The 17,741-nt window shown below is 44.9% G+C and overlaps 1 protein-coding gene and 1 long non-coding RNA gene across 3 annotated transcripts in view; one reads left to right on the top strand and one right to left on the bottom strand.

The window, feature by feature from the left end:
- The window catches only part of LOC142583430 (uncharacterized), a 1,100,669-nt gene that overhangs the window by 115,069 nt on the left and 967,859 nt on the right, over positions 1-17,741 (bottom strand). The window lies entirely within an intron of this gene.
- Positions 12,110-15,454, top strand: LOC142583431 (uncharacterized). Its single transcript, XR_012828623.1, has 3 exons — positions 12,110-12,138; positions 13,133-13,264; positions 15,369-15,454. It is a non-coding gene; the product is annotated as an uncharacterized LOC142583431 (long non-coding RNA).

Raw genomic sequence — 17,741 nt, 5'->3', positions numbered from 1 at the left:
ACATGAACCACTGGTTCGGACAAGAGAGCGTGACAAGGATAGCTTGACAAGAGTCAGATGACCAAGCTCTAACGACGAGGAATAAACGACCACGATGACGTCACTATTGAAGTATGACAACGAATGCGTACCCGCCGTGGTTGCTTAGTGGTTATGTAGTTGGTTTGCCAAGCACGAGGTCGCGGGATCGAATGCCGGCCGCGGCGGCCGCATTTCTATGGGGCGTAGTGCGAAAACACCCGTGTACTAAGATTTAGATGCAAATTAAAGAAATCCCCGTGGTCCGGATTCCCCGAATACGGCGTGCCTCATAATCCGGAAGTGGTTTTGGCACGTAAAACGGCAGTTTTTTTTAACGAATGTATGACAGCTGTATGACAACGATGGCATGACAACGATGGCATGAAGGGTGTTGGATGACAAAGGTAGAATGGTGGCTGTGCAACCACCTCGTTTGCATCATGACCTGAGCCCGTAGCTAGTGGCTCAAGCTGTTAGACCACTTGCGCTACTCGGTCGGAGTAGAAGCGTGACGACGACGACGGCATGACGAGAGTAGGATATCAGAAAGCTGGAATAAAGACAATAGGAGGATCACGGCAACAATACGACCCGGAGCATATACCTAGTGACCTAAGCAGGTAGACAACGTGGGCAACTGGGTCGGCGTAAGAAGCTAGACAGAGAGTAGACATGATCGAGACGGCTGAAGTAGGCAAATAATTAGATGCTCATGATTATGCATCCTACATTTGCAACCCAGATAAACAGTGCTAAATTAATTCCTTTCACTCAGTGCAGAGGAAAACTGTTCGTTTTAGATTCCGTACTCTGTACTCGATCAAGAACTCCCTTTGGCACCTGTGAGATTCCTCTATTTCAATTCCTTATCGCCAAACAACTGAGGGTCACCATGCCGGTGTCGCAGAAATCAGGTGTCGGTGTCGGCGGAGTTGTCCGTGACAGCAAATTTCTCTGTATATTTTGGTATATATATATGCGATGCCTTAGTATATGGCATGCAGAATATGGGGGTTATATTGCCACACCATTCGATCACTAAAGTTGCTCATACCTTGTCTTACATTCTTGACAAAGCTATTCCTTGCAAGCTTGAAATGACAGCCCACAAACCAATGGCATAAAACAGACCTGCGACAGCGCATGCGTTTTATGTTAAATCTCCTCAGACATAAATAATAAAAGCGAGAAACAATAACAAAAATTTGAAAATGATGGAATTCTTTTGGCGCGGCTGTGTATTACCTCCGGGATTGGTCAACGCAATAGTTCCGAGTTTATAGCAGAAAGCTCGCCTTTTCGCACAGCGTTCGCCGACAGTGTTTCCTGGGAACAATTAAGGTTACATAATCTGCGATTGCCGGGAAGCGTGAGAAGTAGTCAGGGACCTTTGAATGTTATTGCATTCCACTCATAAAGCCTAAGCTTAAGCGTCCTGCAATTTTTTTTATCGTAAACTTGACCAATATTTTTTCACTACAGCTGTTCTTTTCGAACAAAACTTCCAGCTTCTTTCAAGACGGCGGCAAACCGAAATTTTGAAGATTCTCTACTCGATGAAGAACACCCTTTGTCACCTGTAAGTTACCTCTCTTTTAAATGCCGAGTGCAACGAAAATTTATTTGGGCTAAATTGACTATAAAGGCGGAGCGCATACCCTGAAATTATTCTTGGCAAATCCGCAGGGTTGGTAATTGGCTAATTTTGTTATTAGTGGCTAATAAATCGCGTCTATGCTGAGAACGCATGCACCTGGCGGCAAAGCGACGCGGATATGGCAAATATTGAAGAACCGTATGCAAGTGTTGTTCTCTTATTTCGCCGTGTTGCGCCTGGACAGCCATTCGCAGTGTTCGCCCATCACTTGTGAGTGGACGGGCGTCTCTATCGGCGTGCGTTGCGCCTCTTGAGCTGGTGATTCGAGCTCTCGCAGAAATGCGGATACGTTGCGTGGTCGTTGGGTGCTCGAATACGTACTCGACCACGAGCGATGACGGTTAGTACACAACGCCGAGTAGAGAAAGGCTGGACACATCCCCCCTGTGCCAGCTTAACGCGCAACAAAGCATGCAAACTACAGTTGACGAAGCTAGACAAGCTATACTTCAACAACACAGTTATTTACCCATCAAGATTTGCTTGGCAAACGCTTTCTCAGGGTGACTATAACTAGTATATGTCGCGAGCTAACGTTCAAATGGAAGTTGTATTCAAGGGCGATATTATAGTCCGATCATATCCGGCACCGCATCATCTCATAGATATTTCGTGAGTCTCTACGCGTTTAAATAGACAAACGAAAACTTTTCTGGCACAGCGCCTGAAGCGAGCACGTACCGCATGCTGCATTTGGTACAAAGGAGAACGCGAGGTGGTGGCCATGGTGTAGACGCAGTGGCAATCCGTGTAGGAAAGCAATGCCGTCATACTGTAAAATAATTTACACCCTAAAAAGTGAAAAAGGGTGTAAATGGGTCTATAACTCACACCCTGAGGGTGTTATCTATAAAACGGACACCCTAAGGGTGTGACACATTTACACCCTTTTTTACTTTTTAGGGCGTAAATTATTTTACAGTGGCAGATCAAATTAAGCGAGGATTTTTCACGGCCGCAGTCCGGCATGTCTGGTGGCGAGTTTACGCACATTTGGCGTCGTGGCCCTGTAGCCTGTCCGTGCCAAGCCTCAGCTACACATCATCCGTTACTACAGATGGCGGTAGTGGTCTGATCGGTTGACTAGTCCGGCGCTTCTGCCGTGCCAGGCAGCGGCCGGTGAAGTCGGTTGCGCCATGAACGAGACGTTAAGATCGCTAAAATTGTACGCTGCACTTTAAACGTGACCCGCAGCAGCACGGCGATCAGTTGCCGCAGCGCTACCAGGCAAGTGCGCGGCGAGCGAGCACTTCTTTGTCAAAGCCACAAACGCGACAAGCTCACTTCACTGAACCCGAACAGCATGCTGCTCTGGTCAGCCAAGCTAGCGTGCGGTGCACCCTATTCCAGCTCTTCCGGCGTGCGATGGGACGTCTTGTGTTCCCGCGCCAGCCACACTAGACAGTAGCGCGTCCAATTTTCGCCGGTGTAGCATAACTGCGCCACAAGCGGACCGCGTCTGCGTTAGGCCGGACTACACCGCGCCTTCAGTTTGGCCACCCCGATGCGCTCTTCTTCGAGCGGAGGCAGAACACATCGTGGCCCTGCTATTGAACGTAGATAGTGAGACACAGAAAAGCGGATGAACTCGGAGAATACTTGGCATAAAGAATATCTCAGGCGCGCAACCACTTTGTTGCGCTAACAGCAGCTAACAAAGCATACTAACTCTGCCGCTATCAGACCTGCGAGAGCTGTTCGCTGATGCAGCGGAAGTGAATCATCATCATCACCCTGGTTGCAGCCACTGCAGGCCAAAGGCCTCTCCCATACTTCTCCAGCTACCCCGGTCATGTACCAATTGTGGCCATGTTGTCCCAGCAAACTTCTTAATCTAATCCGCCCACCTAACTTTCTGTCGCCCCCTGCTACGCTTCTCTTGCCATGGAATCCAGTCCCTAACCCTTGATGACCATCGGTTATCTTCCCTCCTCGTTACATGTCCTGCCCATGCCCCATTTATTTTTCTTGATTTCAACTAAGGTGTCATTAACTCGTGTTTGTTCTCTCACCCAATCTGCTCTTTTCTTATCCCTTAGCGTTACACCCATCATTCTTCTTTCCATAGCTCGTTGCGTCGTCCTCAATTTAAGTAGAACCCTTTTCGTAAGCCTCCAGCTTTCTGCCTCGTACGTGAGTACTGGTAACACACAGCTGTTATACACTTTTCTCTTGAGGGGTAATGGCAACCTGCTGTTCACGATCTGTGAATGCCTGCCAAACGCTCCCCAGCCGATTCTTATTCGTCTGATTATTTCAGTCTCATGATCCGGATCCGCAATCACTACCTGTCATAAATAGATGTATTCTCTTACCATTCAAGTGCCTCGCTAGTTATCGCAAACTGCTATTCTGTTACGAGACTGTTAAACATTACCTTAGTTTTCTGCAGATTAATCTTTAGACCCACCCCTCTGCTTTGCCTCTCCAATTCAGTGAGCATGCATTGCAATTGGTCCCCTGAGTTATTAAGCAAGGCAATATCAACAGCGAATCACAAGTTACTAAGGTATTTTCCGGTAACTCTTATGCCCAATTCTTCCCAATCCACGTCTCTGAATTACGGTTTCTCGTAATCAATGAAAGCTATATATAAGGGTTGGATATATTCCGCACATTTCTCTATCAACTGATTGATAGTTAGAATATGGTCTATTGTTAAGTAGCCTTTACGGAATCGTGCCTGGTCCTTTGGTTGACAGAAGTCTAAGATGTTCCTGATTCTATTTGCGATTACCTTTGTAAAGACTTTGTAGGCAACGGAAAGTAAGCTGATCGGTCTATAATTTTTTTCATGTTTTTTGCGTCCCCTTTCTTATGGATTATGATTATGTTAGCGTTCTTCCAAGATTCCCGTATGCTCGAAGTCATGAGGCATTGCGTATACAGGGTGGCCTGTTTTTCTACAACAATCTGCCCACCATCCTTCAACATATTTTCTGTTACCTGACCCTGCCGCCGAATATCAAATATCGCCGAATATAAAATAGACGTTACCGTGCCTCAAACATCAGGCTATTCAATCCACATATTGCCACTTTCAAAAACAGCTTTATGTTCCTCATGATTGAACGATGCAATCTGTTGCCTTTCGATGTCAAATTTTTCCTCTCTGAGCGTTTAGAAGCCATAGCTAATGCATAGTTCTTTTACATCTTTGTTGAATTTTTTTTGCCTGTCTGTCTCTACAGACCACCGTCATATTTTATACATTCACTCCTGCTATAGCCCGCACAGGGTGCAGTATGTATAAATAAATAAATAAATAAATAAATAAATAATTCCTTCACCCGAGAAACTGGCTGAGAACTCTTAACTTCACAAACAATAAAAATAATTCATCCGAATTAAAACACTTGTGCTAGTCTTAATGTTAGGAAGCTTGTGCAACAAAAGTGAGCAAGACACGGTTTTATATGCGTTTCTGAAATGCGGAATTATACAATGCATTTGAATGAATGAATGCGATGTTTACTGGCGCAAGGGCCAACCCGGTGTGGCCATAGAGCGCCATGCCAGTGTTAGCAATTTCGCACTGGAATGATGCGCTTTATGAAGATGATGTGACGTGGCTGTAAAATGGCCTAAAATATTAATTTCTCAGCGATTCTTTTTAGGCCCTTTTGCTTGTAGCCCTTCAGACACAAGGGCCTAGAGGCATGTGCTATACAATGCTGCTATGGCAGCGGCGTCCTCTGAAGAGAGGAAGCGCTACGAATGTTTGGGACTAATAAGATGTAGGACAACTTCATTAGGGAAACCGAGGAGTGCTTTGGTGTTAAAAATCGGATCTTTGCCAAGAAACATAGCCGGGTGAATTGGGACACAATAACGGTATACCAGAGGAAAATTTCGTTTCCCTCAGCTTCGGCTCCCCGACACTCGAGTAGGACTTGGAGGGCGGCCAGCCTCTCCCCGCATTTCAAGTGCATAGAAAATTATGGGTGCCAAATGTGTGTCCTATTCTCAGAAGCCAAAATAGGACATCTGTTCGGCGTGACTTTGTTGCAGAAGGCCAGAAACCTAACTGTGGCTTGATTACGTGCTGCATATTATTTGTTTCCGCGTACCGCAAGCGTTGCCAGTGGTTTCGCAGTTTCCTTCGTAAGAGAGGCTTCAGATCAGTAGCAGGTACCGCAGCGGTAAGAGTAGCTTGCGATGTAATTGATCTGGCCATTTGGTCTGCTACAACGTTTCCCTCAGTGCCTCTATGGCCAGGTACTCAGCATATAATCATATGCTGGTTAGATATGTACGCTCTACTCAGATCGGAACAGAGATCAATAACTACAGGGTTCTTGTGTTTACAGAGTGATTTCAGGGCTTTTGCGACGCTTAGAGTGTCTGTAAATACGGCTGTTCGAAGTTTTCATTTCAATATGTGCTTCACTGCCCACAATGGCGCATGGGCTTCTGCAGTAAATATACTAGTGTCCGGGTGCAGTGCGGCGGATTCTGAGAAAGATGGGGCGATCGCTGCATAAGAAAACCCTGCATCTGACTTAGAAGCGTCCATCTAAAACTCAGTGCAAGAGTACTTATACTAAAGTTCTGAAAAATTCATTTTATTATGTGCCTCTGGTGCATGTTTCGTGACATCTACAAATGACATATCACAGTTTACGAGTTGCCACTGCCACTGCCACGGCGGTAAAAGTTTCGCTTGAGTCATAGGACAATGTTCATGACGTGAAACACTTATTTCCTCAATGAGGCTCTTCACAAGCAAAGCAAACGGCTTCCTCACTGCAGGTCGGTTATGCAAGAGCGTAGCAGCAGCGATGTCGTTTATGGTTGAAAAACAAGCATGTTCAATGTTCGACTGTGGTCTCAGAAAATACGTAGACTGCTATATGACCGCTGCAGATGAAGTGAACACTGATTTGACTCTACGTAGAGGCTCTAGATTGGACTTGTCATGAAAGCACCGGTCGCGAGACGGATACCCAGACGGTGGACGGGGTCTAGGATTTTTAATGCACTTGGTGTTGCAGAATCATAAATTATTGATCCGTAATCACGGCGGGAGTGGACCAGTGTTACATAAGCTCAGAAGGCACTTTCGATCACTACCGCATGTAGCGCGCCACAGAGACTTCAGAAGGTTCATTGTTTTCAGACATTATATTTTCAGATTTTGAATATTAGGAATAAACGTGAGCTTTGAGTCTAAAATGATTCCCAGGAATTTATGTTGGCTGCTCCCAGAGAGTTGGTCTCCCTTGATCGTAATACTAGGCAGTGGCGTTACCCCTCTCTTGTTTGAAAAGAGGTCGCAGGTACTTTTTTGAGTGTATACTTTGAAACCGTTCTTATCCACCCATTTCTTTGAGTCTTAGAAATATTTTCGTATAGTGCGATGCACTCGAGATATGTGGAAAGTGGTGGCCTAGACAGCCCGCCTGATTTTCGAGGCTATCGCCTTGGCTACTTACTAAGGGTAGGGGATGTGACTCCCTACCTATTGAGGTCCAAAAACAAGCAAGGGGCTGACAGATGGAATAGCACACTGTGGTATAAAGTTTGTAAACAGGACCTATCTTCGTCAAAGGCGGCCTCGTCATCCTCGGGGTGTTAGTTTTAAAGGGTTAGTGCAGTGACGTCACGTGCGGGTGTTGTCGCTGGCAGCTGGTTTTAAAGAGAGAGACTACCAGAGGAAACAAGCGCTGTCGTCCGACGTCTGTGAGCTTCATTCCCAAGACGAGGGGACAAGAGTGTGAGTGGGCACGCGGGGAGAAAAGAAAAGAAACAAAAGCAGAAAAAAAGGAGAAAAAAAGGGGGGTGGGGGAACCCAGGGCGGCACCAAGACTGAGAAGAAGGGGGGAGAGTTAAAGAAAAAGAAAGAGAAAAACTAAATTTTTAAGAAATACGGGGGCTTGGGAGCGTGTTGGGATGTGAGAGGTTAGGAAGCATTCAGGGGGAGTCGTTGGCGGCATGTTCTTGTGGCATTAGAAGGGCCGGTCAGGTGGTCAGTGGCGAGTAACACAAAAGACAAAAAAAAACCACACACACAGAAACACAAAAAAAACATGAGTTGAAAGTGGCCTGGGTAGCATAGCAGCAATACGTCGAGTAATTTTGAAATAGTTAAGATGGCGACGAGGAGTCTGCGGTGCAATGTATGGGGTGACTGAAAGGCAGCGGCATGGTCTTTCAAGGGGTATTGCCCCATTGGCTCAACGTAGGTGTCGTTACGGCGGCATCCAGAAATGCCGATACTCTGGGTTGAGTCGCCGAAAAAGGCATATTGACTTCGGAATATGTTGATGAGGGTGTTTCAAAAAAATAGATTAAAAGAAAAAGGAAGGGAAAAGAGAGGGGGGACGGGGGACCGAAACCGGAATAACAAGCAGGAGGGTGACGCGCGCAGAAGCGGGCGGGGCAAGTGTACATGGAAGAAGGGGGTCGTAATGTTAGTATAGACGTAAAAACCTGAAAGGGCACATCAAATTGAGTAGTAGACAGGAAAAAAATTTTTTTTTCTCGAAATGGAAGAGTAGGTGAGGTGAGGTGAGGTGAGAACCCTTTAAAACTAACACGCCGAGGATGACGAGGCCACCTTTGACGAAGATAGGTCCTCCTATCGAAACGTTGGCCAGCCTTTCTGAGGCACCATATCCCTGTTTACAAACTTTATCCCGACCTATTGAGTTATTTACCCTATTCCATACTCTTGTTTCATCCGTCTACGAATTGATACTAGATATGTACCCATCCTAATTTTCTCTGTTTGCACGTTGACGTGTTCCCCGGTCTCGTGACTTGGCTTGTTTGAAATGAATAAGGTTTTCGATGGTTGGACAATCTCGAAGGTATCTTCAGGCTTTATTTCGATTTTGTCGTGATTTCCGACATTCGTCGTTCCAGCATAGGATGCGACCTTTAATTGCCAGTCCATTAGTTTGCTTGATAGATTTATTTGCAGCGTCAATAATGAAACCTGTTCGATATGTAAGAGCGTCGTTTACATTAAAACCAGCAACGTTTACCGCCTAAATACGTCAGCTCTCGGAACAGTTGCCTGTTGGCGAAGCTCAAGTCCCATCGCGTAAAATGGCGAGCACCCATCTTGCTTCGTTAGGTTTAAAATTATTGGAAAATGTTCGCTCGCAAAAGGGTTCTTTAGAACGCTCAAATCATGATACAGAATTGCTATACTTAAGTCTGTGGATGAGTACGTGTTATGTGCCGCAATGTAGTACACACTAAACATTTTACACCTTTATGGGTGTTGATAGGGGTGCTTTCTGCATTTACACCCACGTCCACACCCTTCTAGCACCCTTATCGGTCAAAACACCCTATCAAAAGGGTGTATACCACACATAAGGTGCGACTTTGCTAGAAGAAGGGTGTTAAATCAACGACTGAAGGAACGCATTGATGCATAAACCTAAGTAACGTGTACACGTCCACGCATTGAGCACGTCCACGCATTGCATTTTTAATGCGAAAGCATTTGATGGCCTTTCAGGTAGGAAAGATGGTGTTCTCCGCAACAACCATCCATACGGGACCCTGCTCATGCCAATCTTGTCATTTCCCTTGAAAGCATTCAGAACCGTGCCGCCCTTTTATTCTCTCAAATTATTCACGTCATTCTAGCGTCACGTCCATGAAAAGAACACTAGGTCAACCTGACCTTCGTTTACGTCGTAGGTACCTTCGTCTCTGTATTTTTCATAGAATATGGTACTTTAACCCTTCTCTTAAAGAAAATATTTTCACCCCACCAAGTTATATCTCGTCTCGCATGGACCATCAACACAAAATTCACGTGCCATTCTTCCTTTTTGCCAAGAACAGCCACTGAATGGAAACGCCTTTCCGCCTCCACAGTCTCAATTTGTGGCACCACTAGTTCAACATTACTGTTCAAAGTGTCTTACAGTTTGATTTTCTATTCTTGCCCTGCACTGCAAATATTGTATACTTTCACCACTTCTTTCTGTTGTATCTAGTAGGCCTTGAAAGTATGTATAATAAAGCAATAAAATGTGACGTCATCAGCGTCTTGTATGACGTCAGTAGTGATACAGAAGGTAGTAAATAGAACAACGTTAATTATGAGCAATTATGGGTAAATAATGTGTATTAGGGTTGAATAAATTCGGTTAAGGTTCGTACAAACTGTAGCAAGGTGGATTGCGGCAGATGAAGGTAGAATTGTAAATGACACGTGACAATGTAGGACGTATCACGGTCACGTGATAATCGCAAGTGTACATCCATGAAGTCATTAATTTTCGCATTCCTAAGTGACTGTAGATCTTTTTCTAGGATTCTGATGTTACTGGCATGACGGCCACTCCGAAATGTATCATTGAGAAAATGTATGCACTTTCACTTACAATTTAATTATCACTATATTTTGTGCTCACGATTATATTATCATGCAATTAAACACTTCTAAGACAAACTGCAATAGCAGAATGAAAACGCGCGAGCAACTTGCACAATTCTGCACGAATGTTTCGGTGTCCTTAAAAGCCGAACAAAAAGTGGCGAAATTAAAGAAGCTGTGTGGATACATTGCTGAACAAACAGGGACGTGCTGCTAGACGAGCCTCTGCTGTACAATGGCATCAACGCACAATTTGCTTGGTGAAGCCATAGCGAAGACATCTATAGCGGCGAGATCACGCTGGAAGTTCTCAAATCCGAATCTCCACGTACCTTGCCTGAATTATTCAGAGTTTTACTAAGCTACTGGTCTGCTTTCTAAGCGCATCCTCGGACACAGTTTGTAAGGCTCAGCCTATATATTAGGGGCTGGTGTCGTCAAAGCTGTAATTGCTTATCCACAGCATACACTCTTACAAACACATTCTTCAGTCGCCTCGTGAATGCTTACGCGTCGCTGTCGCACGACCAAGATGTGAGGGTCTTTATCGAGCCAGGATATCGCTGTAACTACGCTGTGACCTCGCAAGGTTGCTTCGTTCGGACGCAGCAAATAATCTAATCGCACCAGCAGAAGAGCGCCGATCGTCTCGCTCACGGTCCCGATTTGTGTACTGTACCCTCAGTCATGCAGCACAGACTGCGCCCCCCCTCCAAAAAAAAGAAATGCTCGCCACAAAACGTAGTAACAACTACCCGCCTCACCGCTCTAGCTGGAGACCAGAACGACGCAGCAGCAAACAGGCTGCCATGCGAGCAAGCAAACCTGTCATAATAAACGTTCAATTTGCGCTGCCGCCCCTGCTCAATGAAAAGCGACCGGAAGTGACGGGAGGACGCTGTACAGTCACATGCCGTCACTTCGGCGCGCGGCAGGACGGGAAGGCGGCAGCTACGCCATTATTGCATTCTCTCGCTACATGAAATGCGTTCGCGTCTCGCGCTGTGGGAAATAATTTTACACGTGTGATTAGTTTTGTGCGCGGTGTAGAAAAAGATGTGGCCCGTGCTTTGTGTATTACTCGTGCTCCACTTCAAAGCAAAGCGTTCGTACGCACTGGAAGATGGATCCACGGACGCTGAGACGAGCAGTTGCAATGTGCCCTGTGTCGGCGGTCGGTAGTACTGCCATAAGGGGAATTTTCAGGCAAGTGCCCATTTATTTGGTATTTATTTGGTGGGTTACGTGTTTTTCTTCGCTCTAGAAGTTTCTTACTGTGATCTCGTAGCATAATTCACTAATGTAAGAGCAAGAGCAGCTGCACTCCTAGTAGGGCAAGTTAACTACCTCGATCGCGCCCCGTCTTATATCGGGCGCGGTGCGCCTGCATAGTTACGCTTTGTTTCTGAGCGCTTGAACGTTCGTAGATGTGATTATTTTGTGCGTTCAGCGTGGCTTCTTGTAATGTGGTCGACCACTTTTGCGTCGCATAGAAAAAGGACGACTGACTTTGCCACCTTTCGAAAGAACTGGCGCGGTATTGGTTCTCCCTGATGCGATCGCGTGCTGCTGTTGCTGCTTGCCGGGCGCCTTTAGCATGTTTTCGGCTCGTTTTGTCTGTGCGTGTGTGCGTGCTCGCGCTCGGCTCGATTCGTGTGTGTGCGTGCGCTCAGCTCGCTTTGTGTGCGTGTGTGTGTGCGTGTGTGTGCGCGCGCCTGCGCGCGCGCGCGTACATGCCGGTTTGTATGGGCCGGCGTGCTTGCGTGTGTCTAGTGCGTATGTGTTTTGTGAGCTTGTTTCCGTGTGGGTCGCTGTGTGTGCGTGCACGTGATAGCGTGTCTGCCTGCATGTATGTGTGCTTGTTTGTGTTTATCAATGTGCGCGTGCGTGCTTTTGTGTCTGCGCTTTGAGAGTGCGTATATTTGTGTGCGCGCGAGTGCGTTTTGTGTGCGTGCATATGTATTGCATAAGGCCGGTAGAGTTTTACTCGCAATAAAACTCTTCCAAATTGGTGCAGCGAGTGTTGCCGCCTGAAACCCGAGTTTGGTTTCAAGCCAACCTGGACAACTGCTGTATGAGGCGCCGCTTCTCAGGAGGATCAGTGGGAAGGCGTCAGGTATACGCTTCCTCCTTTTTCCCTCCTCTGCCCTGATGAATTGATATCCTTGATTGTTATTCTAAAGGGAACGTTACATCCAGAGCATAAATAAATGATTAAGAAATCTCGTAGTGTGTTTCACCATTACACTAATTCTGATCTTAAAGACGTGAATTTCCCATTAACCCACATTTCCGTTGATACAGACAACCGCTGAAATTGTGAACAGGAGGTTATTCGAGACGTCCTACGTATATAGCAATTGTCCCCAGGAGCTCTAATGAATTTTGAAAATTTGGAGTGTTGTTGTTGTGCTTTAGAGGTATCATATGCAAGCTTTAGGTCTCTCCTGGTAGTTTGCATGCCCTTCGAGAGCTGTCGCCTATAGCCCTATTGAAATTCGTAACTACAGTTTGGAGAACTGGGGAAGCTGCAAGGCTTGTCCTGGCTCTCGAGAAAGTGTTTAAGCTGGAAGTATAGGTTGAGGAGCTGGGGGTTGGTCACACGAAGGCTTTTTTATGCCTTAGCAGTAGGAGTGTCAAAGAATAAAAATGCAGTGTGTCAAGCGTGGGAAGCTGCTTATGTGGTAGAGGCTTGTGTGTTTGTTGTGTGTGCGTGTGTGCGCGCATGCGTGAATGCATGCGTGCGTGTATGTGAATTCGCTCCTCATAAGGGAGTGTGTGTGTAAGTGAGCTACTTCTTTGCTGGTGCTATTTGCCAAAAATTGGGAAGAAAACACAATGATCAATGTAACTTGAAATAATAAGCGATGCAAAGCATGCTGGCAGAGTAGCGACAGCAGCATATGAGCATACAAACGTGCAGCTGTGTGACAATGTTAATGCATGACTGCAACATCTGGAAGGAAGCTTGCTTCTTTTTCAGTAAGCAGAACAAAGTCCATATTTTTTTCTTTTCTCGTGCAAATCGAAACGAGGCTCATTGCCAGTGATCTTGTCTTTCATTCTAATAGCATTTGTTTATCTTGAACTTAGAGCGTTGTTTCTCGCAGGTCATGCAGATGATAGCAGCAATTTCACAATGCCCAGCCTTGGTGCCCTCCATCAAGAGCAAGCCACTTGCATTCGCCTTCAGGCAGATAGATGGTTGATGTCTTCTAGGAAGCAGTTGGGAAGACAACATTGTAAGTAGATAAAGGTGTGAAGTTTAATATAGTAAGTCAAGTTATAATTTAAAACTCTGAGCCTCCTCGGCGGCCTAAGCTTGATATTATGTGCAGTTGTGTGTGTTTTTAAATATTGCCGATTGTACTGCATACTGCAGGTATGACTGCTGATCCAAAGCATGCACTTGCATTTTCTTGATGGCCTTTCATAATGAGGATTTTTTTTGTGCAAGAATATTCACAGACTGGAGCATTCCAGCATGATATTCTTTATTGTGCAGTCAGTGCTAATTTCGTATGACCTTCCTGCTACCAATGTTTTTGCAGGAAAGGAATATTTCTTTACTCTATGCAATGAGCTTGTAATTTGCTCGTTGCATTACTCTGCTACCTTTAATTTAATCCCGTATAATTCTCAAAACCTTAAAATTTGAGCTGTTTTTATTTCAAATACAATATCAAAATGCGCCGGATTGCAATCTAGACTGCAAGGGATTTGAAGAAACTACAAGAAATTAGGACCTCTCATGGGTGTTAAAAAACATTTCCGCAGGCATTGCGCCTATTTCTTGTACTGAGCTAGCTGCTCATGAATATTGCAAGTATATGTCATTTCACACAGTTTTGCAGGATATAGTAGCCCTATCATTTTCACTAAGCACAACCTTTCCTCATTTGCATCATGAAGATCTGCCTCATGCTTAATTTGGGACAAGTCTTGAAAAATGAATGTTTCATAATTTTGAAACTACACAAAGTATTGGTTGGGGCTTGGCAGTTTTCAGACAACTTGACCATGTTGAACCTAGCCATTACAAGACGAGAAAAAAAAAGCATGCACAGGAGGACTCATTCAATCAAATGCAATGCTGTGGTGATTTTCCATGTGGAAAATGTACTTTTAGGCGGGAGAGGGTGGGTAGCCAATTTACAACCATAGCGACTCATGCGGGTAGTGGCAACGCAGGATGAGAAATGGTTGTGGCTCTGAGGTTCTTTGAATATGAACACTTATATACAATCCCTGCCCCCCCCCCCTAATGAGGGGTAACCGTGCAATATATTTCGGGTGGTAAAGGTGATTTTTTTAGGAGACGAGAAATTTCAGGCTCTAGTTGAGAGGCTACATAAAGAAGGACCATGTATGTATTCGCAGAATAACATAAACTGCCTAGGAGGGGTATCACAGTTTAGAGCATGAAGTAAAAAGTGGGAGCATGACGAAGGATCATAAGTTTATTTAAACTTATATGTTTATAAACTTATAAACATAAGTTTATTTAAACTTATGATCTTTGGGAATACTACTTGTCACCATATCGCCAAGCTAACCCATTGAAAGAAAGGGGCCTGCTCTAAGGAAAATAGTTAACACATGCTAAATTTTCAAGGAAAGTATGCCGAAATGTCAGTTCTTACTAAATTAGTAGATAAGAAATACACAATAAATTTCATTATACAGAAATGGTCTAATAAACTGCATTGGAGAGTTGGAGATTGTTGGGCTGGATGCAGGTATTGCAGGGCAAATGAGAATGCCAGTGGGGGTTCCCTCATTTTCATTTTGTGTGCACTGTCTGTAAGACTACTCCGTCTCCTAGTGTAATAATGTTGTGTAAAAACAGCCATTTTTAATGTCTTGCGCATGTCACTCTTAATGTGCCATATCCCGTAAGGTTCTCAGCCGCAGTACTTATAAAGTGTAATGCAGAGATTTATTGCAGATTTCATGTCAATTTATATTAAGGTCACATACACACTCTTGGACAAATGTCTGTTGAGAGGTGTCATTGGTAGTGTCATTAAATTTAATTCACTCTTATTTTCTATGGTGAAAAGGCTACTGTAAATTTATTTGCTTTTGCTGCTTTATGTGCCTTGTATTCAAAGTGACATAGTGGTTTAGTGTTCACAGTAAATGCGATTCCTAAGTTTGCAAAATAAAAATTTCTCCTACCTTTCACCTGTCTTGCCCAGTTGCCTGAGCTGTGCATTGTTCCCAGTCACATTACTTAAGTTTGTTATTTTCAGGAGCTTGTTGCCTTATCAAATTTTCCACAGTGCACATGTGTAATTGCACAGACTGAACTCTCATGATTCTCTTCTTATTTTGCTAATGCAGGACGCAAGATTCCAGCAATGCCATGCGCTGCATTTATTGGTCAAGATGCTCAGAGAATGAAGCCCCTGCCCCTCTGGGTAACCGTGAACATTTTTTTTTTCTTTTGGAAAGCTAAACGTCATTTGCTGCATCAATTGCATTTTTGCAGCTCAGATGTGTACTATATTTGTCTAATTTTGAATCAATTAATATTCACTGTGCAGTATAAAAAATGATGTACAGTGGGAAGGACAAGGACTGCGAGAGATGACATACACTGCGCTGACTTCCAACAATATTTTATTGCGTTGTCACATAGTGTGTTTATACACAAGAGGGGTCATGGGCGCAGAAAATGAAAGGCAGTCATAAGGGGTGTTCTAACAGCAAGTCAATGTACTAAGAACATGGTCACGAAAAAAGAAATCACAATATCTATCTGTTGAGATACAAGACTTTACTAGGGGTCAGCGTGATAGAGGGGGAACTAATGCACACACTACCCAATTTCCTGGTGCAATCAGCTTCAATATAGTACCGGGTGAGCTGCGTCTCGCTAGAACTTGCGTATCTTCAAAGAGGGGCATGCAGCAGCAGTCACGGCAATGAATGCCCAAGTGGTCTGAACAGTGTTATGGACATTATAGTGCACTCTTAAGCGATCATTTAGGCACCTGCCTGTCCGTCCAACGTATTTACTGCCTCAAAACAGGGGAATATGGTAAACCACATTCGGTGCACATATCGCAAAATCTTTTCTGTGCCCGACAGAGCAAGAACTCTGACGCGATTTAGGCGCGTTTACATGCTTACAGAGCTTTGCCAGCTTTTCCGGGGCTGAGAAAAGGACTGGGATTCCTGGAGGTTGCCGAATCTTTTTTAGCCTATCGGAGATATCATGCACATACGGTAGCACTGCGAACCTGTGTCTTTCAACCGGCTGGTTCCTTGACTGTGCTCATCACGTTTTGTGCCCTTCAGAAGCTGTTCCGCTATGGCTGAAATTAAGGCCAAAGGGTAGCCAACCCAAGAGAGGTGATCAACCTGTGCAGCTATACTATCTTGCATCTCATGTGAGCAAGATTTATTGAGGTTGTTAACGAGGCAAAACTTCACAATACCTCGTTTAACAAGCTTTGAATGTGCAGAGTTAAAGGGCAAGAGTGACTTCTTACTTCTCGGTTCAAAGCACTAGCACACCTGTTTGTGTTCAAGGCACTGCCTGAGATCTAGAAAGCACAAAGAATCATCAATGGGGACCTCATTTGTTAGTTCTAGAGGCTGCAGCTCTTAAAGACCTCCAAGTCTCCCAAAGCAGCAGGCTCTAAAGCGTGATCAGTGCAATCAATAAATTCCAGCTAGTCGTCCACAAACCTGCACGCTTTGACAACGTGAGACGCATCCAGGTGACCTTGAATGTTTCAATCATGATTAGCTAGATAAATATCAGTTGCAGCGCCAAGCATGATCCTTCACAATATACAAATAAATGGTGTTTGTATAGGATCATGCCTCACGCCGCAACTATGTGATATTTATCTAGCTCATGATTTCGATATTGAAGGTCACCTAGATGCATCTTCTGTCAAAGTGTGCAGGTTTGTAAATGGCTACCTGGTATTTATTGATTGCACTGATCACGTTTTCGAGCCTGCTGCTTCGGGAGTCTTGGAGATGTTTAAGAAAGTCTCTACAACTAACGCATGAGGTCCCCATTGATAATTCCTCGCGCTTTGTAGATCTGACGCTAGTGCTTCGAACCGAGAAGTAAGAAGTCACTCTTGCCCTTTAACTCTGCACACTCAAACCTCGTTAAATGAGGTATTAAAAGTTTTGCATCCTTAACAACCTCAATAAATCTTGCTCACACGAGATGCAACATAGTCTTGCTGCACAGGTTGATCGCCTTTCTAGGGTTGACTACCCTTTGGCCTTAATTTCAGCCATAGCGGAACAGCTTCTGAGGGGCACAAACCGTGATGAGCCTGCTCAGTCAAGGAACCAGCCGGTTGAAAGACATCGGTTCGCAGTGCCACCGTATGTGCATGATGTCTCCGATAGGCTAAAAAAGATTCGCAGCCTCCAGGAATCACAGTCCTTTTCTCAACCCCGGAAAAGCTGGCGAAGCTCTGTAAGTGTGTAAACGCGCCTGAATCGCGTCAGAGTTCTTGCTCGGTCGGGCACAGAAAACGTTTTGCGATATGTGCAACGAATTTGGTTTACCATATTCCCCTATTTTGAGGCAGTAAATACGTTGGACGGACAGGCGGGTGCCTAAATGATCGTTTAAGAGTGCACTATAACGTCCATAACACTGTTCAAGGCCACTTCGGCATCCATTGCCCTGAAACTGGCTGCGTGCCCCTCTTTGAAGATACGAAAGTTTTAGCGAGA

The sequence above is a fragment of the Dermacentor variabilis genome, chromosome 5 (assembly GCF_050947875.1).
Source record: "Dermacentor variabilis isolate Ectoservices chromosome 5, ASM5094787v1, whole genome shotgun sequence".
Classification (NCBI taxonomy): domain Eukaryota; kingdom Metazoa; phylum Arthropoda; class Arachnida; order Ixodida; family Ixodidae; genus Dermacentor; species Dermacentor variabilis.
The sequence above is the reverse complement of the archived record's forward strand: the minus strand, read 5'-3'. Positions and strand labels throughout refer to the sequence as shown.